The sequence below is a fragment of the Micropterus dolomieu genome, linkage group LG13 (assembly GCF_021292245.1).
Source record: "Micropterus dolomieu isolate WLL.071019.BEF.003 ecotype Adirondacks linkage group LG13, ASM2129224v1, whole genome shotgun sequence".
Classification (NCBI taxonomy): Eukaryota; Metazoa; Chordata; class Actinopteri; order Centrarchiformes; family Centrarchidae; genus Micropterus; species Micropterus dolomieu.
The window spans coordinates 20606993-20613210 of NC_060162.1; the positions used below are offsets into that span (position 1 = coordinate 20606993).

Below are 6218 nucleotides of genomic sequence, written 5' to 3' on the forward strand. Positions count from 1 at the left end.
TCCAATATCCTGTTGCAGAGTGTGGTACTTGAGCCTAGAGTGCTGAGTTTGCTGATCAGTTTCATGGGGGAGATTGTATTGAGTACTGAACTTAAATCCACAAAAAGTATTCAGATGTAGGTGTTGTTTTTCTCAAGGGCAAAGTGGAGTGCAGTGAAGATGGCATCCTCTTTGGATCTGTTAATTCTGAAAGCAAACTGTTGAGGGTCCAGGCTGTCTGGGATGTTGTTCTTTAAGTTTCTGAAAGCACTCTATGAAAATGAAGTGCTAGGCTAAAATGAAGTTGTTGGGGTTTTCAACATATGGTCAGGTTTGATTATTAGCTGAATATCAAAGATATTCTAGAAATATTAATAAAAATATTATTAAAAAGTATTAATTATAATTAATAAATGGAATCAGGGACCAATAACCAAATATGAGCCAAGTATGATCAGTCTAAAAGAAGGTTTGTCCACCTATAGATGGCAAACAAAGAAGGGTCCATGGGAACCAACTCTTACGACATTATACACAAATAATCACAGGCAACAACTTCTTAAAACTATAACAGGATTTATTTAACTCAAGCATAGATCAATGATCAGCAACTTTAGCAAGTAAATCACTATTAACTATTCTAAGCAAAATGAAATAAAGCCAATAAACAAATCATACAAAAACATACAATAATCCAGCAACCATGTGTGTGCGTGTGTGTGCGCGTGTGTGTATGTGAGTGAGAGACAAAGGAGGGGGAGAGACTAAGAGAAGGGGGTGGATCCGGTTCAGAATCGGGTTCGAGGCCCAACATCTCCCCTTACTTGGTTTGAAGAGTGGGGTGCATGCAGCAGTCTTCAGAGCAAGTCAAAAGACCGAACAGTCCAGGAGTCTAAAAGTAACTTGAGGGTTACTCAGTCCATGTGTTCCTGGGATCAAATAGTTCAACAGTATGTATAGTTCATAGGGCATAGAGGCTGAAGTGTCTGGGCAGATCTGTTGAGGTTACGTCTGGGCAGACTACTAACTACTCTAGACCTATTTTTACACATCAATCAATACACACAATCATTTACATTCCAAGCAGACATTTGATTAATCCATACGCCGTCCTCTGTTGCTCCTTGTCATCAATGTTAAGATCGAATAACCAAAAGGGAAAACTTGAAAGGTGAAAGGGAAGAGAGGGAGAGCAGGAGGTACAGGTGGTTAATAAGACTTGCTCCTTGACAGGATTAAGATAGTCTGTTGAATGGTTGCTGATTGTTGCGTGGAAGCATGGCTGACAAACAGGAAGTTGTCCAGTTTGGCCTGTGGCTTCACCATCAAAAAAAACTAAAAGAAGAAAAAAACTTTTTCATTTTTCATTCTCAAAGCAGACAATTAGTCTGCTTTGAGAATGTATGCTGGTTCTAAGTTCTAAGTGGAAACAGAATGCATTGCCAAGACTACACATCAGGAGCGGCTTGTAGGTCCAGGTGCTGTTTTAAGCGGTTGAGGGAGGGCTCTTGTCTTCCATCTGCAGAGCTTGCATGGGACAGGTGGTCCCAGTGCAAGCTGGCGTTGCGCTGTTGCTCAGCCTGATAGCTACGCTACAGTTGGGCGTAGCGTTCCTCCTGTTCTTCAGCTTGTAGCTGGGCTCTGCGTTGGCAGAGGAGGACCATTTCTGCAAGTACGTCGGGGATGGAGCGTTGTGGCTTCTCACACATGTCATTGATGTACGATACGAGCTCTTGTATCTTCTGCATCATTCATCATTCTACATCACATGTGCTAGCATTGTAGCTAGACAAATTCACTCTGTCTTCCATGGACAGGTGGAGGAGACCAGCGACCGTATCCTGCTTCAGCTACTAGCTTACGGAAGTCTTGCTGATTCATTTCACCACTCTGTTAGAGAGGACACGCAATTAATATTTGGTAGGGAAAGCTGTTAATGTGTTAAGGCAAGGGTACAGGTGAGCGGTGTCAACCTGGCTTGCAAATGGTTGTGTTAATAACTAGCTACTCTACAAAGTACCTAGCAGACTTAAGAGCCCTTTAACAACAGCAAGGTGAGTGGTGTCAATCTAGTTTACAGATTAGTTTGTCAATAACTAGCTCCCTGGAGGGTACCTAGTGGACTTAAGAGCCCTTTAACAAAACAAAAGTGTGCCAAAAAATCCAAAAAATGCAATTACTATCCACTGGTACAACAAAACAACAACAAAAATTCCACAACACAACTGAATATGCTTGGCGAAACTTGCAGAATATCAATTTGAATAAAGAGAGAAAAAATTTTAATTTTTAAATTTCTAAGAATTCAGAATGAATAATTATGGATTATTCATGCATAATTGTTGCAATAAAGTTGGTATTTAGATGCCCTCACACAGGACACCAAATATGTTGGGGTTTTCAATTGGTCAGGTTTGGTTATTAGCTGAATATCAAAGATATTCTAGAAATATTAATAAAAAATATGAATATTAAAAATTCTTAATTACAATTAATAAATACGGGGAACCACCCTGGAATCAGGGACCAATAACCAAATATGAGCCAAGTATGATCAGTCTAAAAGAAGGTTTGTCCACCTAGCAAGTAGACAGGCATGGATGTCATGGATGTGAGGCCCAACAGAAGTGCTGGGCCAAATGTTGGGACATACTAATTACCAAATGTATTATACTACTGTATTACATAAGTGATCATACTAAACATGTATTTTATTACTGTATTAAAATAAGTCATCTTAGTTAGTGTATATTGTAAGTAACCTGCTGTAGGACTGGGTGCTGGTATTTGGAAGAGCAGTTGCATTTTTGTCTACTCACATGCATATGTCCTATATAGTGGTTGAATGCACGGTATTGGGAAACACAAAACATGTATGCACTCATTACATATCTAAAATTAAACCAAGAACATGAAACAACTTTATAGGAATTCATATCAAAGCAGTAACTGATGCCACGTATCATACTAATGAAGTTCCGTAACTTAAGTTGGAGAACCAAGACCACACATCATCTCCCAAGGAAATTTCCCATCTATGCCTATATACGTGTGTCTAACCCTTTCTCTCCTGTCTTTTTTCCCTCTCTCTTTTTTTCAGTACAAGAACCACAGGGGGATTCAACAGAGCCTGAAGACTCCCTGCAATGAGACAGCAACCTCGCACCAAGTCTCAGCTCCCTGAGTTTTGTAAGCCTTTCCGTGTTACGTATCTTTAATAAAACATAACATTAAGCTTGCCAATGGTGTGGTCATGAAAAAGTGCAAATTATGTGTTAAATATGATTACCTCACATATTGTTGTTGTAATAATCTATAGTGATACTAAGATTGCTCTTACTGACCATTTTTTTAGTAATTAATCAAATATTAACGAATTTTACTTTTAAAAACAACATTTTGATGTAAGGAAGGTTACGATATGGTAATCCTTGTTCTATTAGCACAGGCGGAGCCCTCTACTGGACTCTATGGGTATTACATCTCCTCCTATCACACGCACGTACTCGGCCACTGAAATTTGCTTAGTGAAAGTAGCTGACCAATGAGATACACTACAGATACGTGCGAATTGTATAAATATCAGTGTCCACACTGCCTAGCATCCAGCCACCTCTTCAGTAGACGGCAGCGGAGCAGCAGGGCTCCATCGTGGAGGGCTCCACCTGTGCTAATAGAACTAGGGTTACCATATCGTAACCTTTGTTCTATCTCACATAGGCTCTATGGGTACAGTGGGTGGAGCCCGATGACTGTCCGCCCAGCCGCGACAAGTCACCGCCCATCACACCGACACGATCGGCCACAGGCCCTAAACCCTCACAGTGACGTCCGGCACAGAAGGCCGGGGACAAACACCACCTACCGCCTTCCCCAGGCAGGCCCCCAGAGACACATCCATGACCACTGACACGTATGATGCTACTCGACTGAGTGGCACACCTGCTGACAGCCGATGTGGGGATACCCAGAACTGTAGATCGCCCTATACCGCCAGGGCAGCGTTTGTGCCTTTTGAGGTCCAGATTTGAGAACCAGTGTTGTAGCCGTCGCATGTGTAGCAGGCCCAACGAGACCACCTGGTGAGCCACTTCCACATGAATGTAGGCATCCTTCAGGTCGATAGTGGTGAACCAGTCGCCGTGCTGAACTAGCTCCAGCAGCTTCCTGACCATCAGCATAAAGAATGTTTTCTGTCTGATATGATGGGTCTGTAGCCTCCTGTTTTCTTGGGGACTAAGAAATATGTTAAACGCTTCTTCGGCCATCTCTGCCACCAAACCTTCCATAAAAGGAAGTTTGATCCAAAGGGGGGCGCAATCGAAAGGGCCGAGCCGGTCGCTCTGATGACGTCATAGCCTGCGACGGTGTTATTATCAGCTCGTCGCCAGCCACAATACGGCTACCGTGTGAAGAAGCCGCGAGGCGGGACATCCCCATTTCTACAGCCACTGGTTGTTGTGGAGAGTGGTTGTCACAACTTACTGCTAATTGGAGCTGCGAGGCACTGGTGGGGGAAAGATGACGGCTTCCCTAACCTCAACCATGGCATTAGTTAGTGTCTAAACCTAAGTCAGTAAATATATGCATGTCAGCCTCCTTTGCAATACTATTGCAAACTGCAGCGTATCATATACACGCAAAATCGCCGTTTTGGTTACAATAGACACGGCTTTTCCAAAGCATGTATATGTGACGCATGAGATGCGATCGGGTTGGCAACACAACATCCTACAGAAACCTATTGTTAGTGGAAGAATAAAAGAAACAAGGTACGAGGTAAATTTACTCATATTCATATTACAACAGGTTTGTAAGATTCTCTGGGAGTGTTTTATCCTAGTATTTCTTTAAATCCACTTTGCTTATACTTTTTATCAGGTCCATAAATGTGTGAGTGGTTTGTTACTTTTCTTTGGCTCAATGCTCTGTACACAGTCATTTTGAAAAATCAGTAATTGGCAAAGAAAATCAAACTTTACAAAAATACATTAATTATGCATACAATAGCAACAACATGCCCTGCTGTAAAATATAGGTGTTGATTTAAAAGTCAAAATTCACAAACTGTGAAATTTGAGACATACAACTAATATTAAACTCAGCCTGTGGCCTATTGTACGCTAAAAAACCATCAAGGGCTCTTGGAAAGACATTTCTGCCCTTACGGTTTTAAAACAATTAATACACTTTTTAAGAAGAAAAAGAAATAAAGTCGAATAGAAATGTGAAAAATCTTGTTTCTAGGCTTTCCAAAAAAAAACAGTTTTATCAGTTCTCTTAAGTTCTCACCAGTGGCCCATTCAAAAAAAGTGTCCCAAAGTGAAACGAGCTAACATTATACCCTCAATTCCTTAAATTGGTTTCTCAGCAGGTCAGTTGAGGACCAAGACTTCTGTCACCCAAAATCGCCTTGCTTGACAGTTTCATCAGAAAAACATCACTTAATGTCACTTAATGGAACTAGCATATATGAGACCCAAAAGCACTTGATTCCCCATGTCTTAACATCTATTTCCTCCTGTCCTCTTAAGAAACATGCCTTTTATAGTATATTGGTCCCTATAGATAGAAAATGTAGTTTTTTGTCTCCCTAATGAAGAGTTTCAGTCCAACCTACTTAGAAAGCATGTCCCTCAGTGCATCAAGATTAGACACGAAATGTCTGTCTGGTGAATGACATCAATTGTGTTCAATTGTCTTAGTCCATTCAGACACAAAATTACATTTAGTGGGTCAACATATTCCCTGTGTCCACTTTTTTCTCTCTCTGTCTTGGGTCCTAACTTTGTGCCAATTACTGTGTGTGTGTGTGTGTGTGTGTGTGTGTGTGTTGTGTGTGTGTGTGTGTGTGTGTGTGTGTGTGTTTGTGTGCGTGCACACGTGCACAAGTGTGTAATAGTCTGCCTGGTTGTCTGACAGTGCACTGAATGAAATATGATAATGGGTTGATGCTACTGTGTCCTATCTTTTTCCCAGATTGCTTGGGTTGGATGGATGACTGTGTCAAACACCTGACACCAAAGAGAGAGACAGACATGTTTACACTGCAGCTGAAAGTTTTTATTTACCACAAAAGCGGTCAATGGCTCCACCACTTTGGTCTGTGACCAAATACACCCAATAAGGAATAATCCAGCAGCGTCAGCTGTACTTTGTATTTAGTGCTAATTAGTCACTATTAGCCTGCTAGCATGCTTAACTAAGGTGGTTAATATGGTGAACATTTTACCTGCTAA

The 6218-nt window shown here is 41.3% G+C and overlaps 1 long non-coding RNA gene across 1 annotated transcript; it reads left to right on the plus strand.

The window, feature by feature from the left end:
• Window positions 1-1459: 1459 nt before the first annotated feature.
• Window positions 1460-3218, plus strand: LOC123981363. The gene is made up of 3 exons (XR_006827743.1): window positions 1460-1697; window positions 1797-1899; window positions 3080-3218. It is a non-coding gene; the product is annotated as an uncharacterized LOC123981363 (long non-coding RNA).
• Window positions 3219-6218: the final 3000 nt, after the last annotated feature.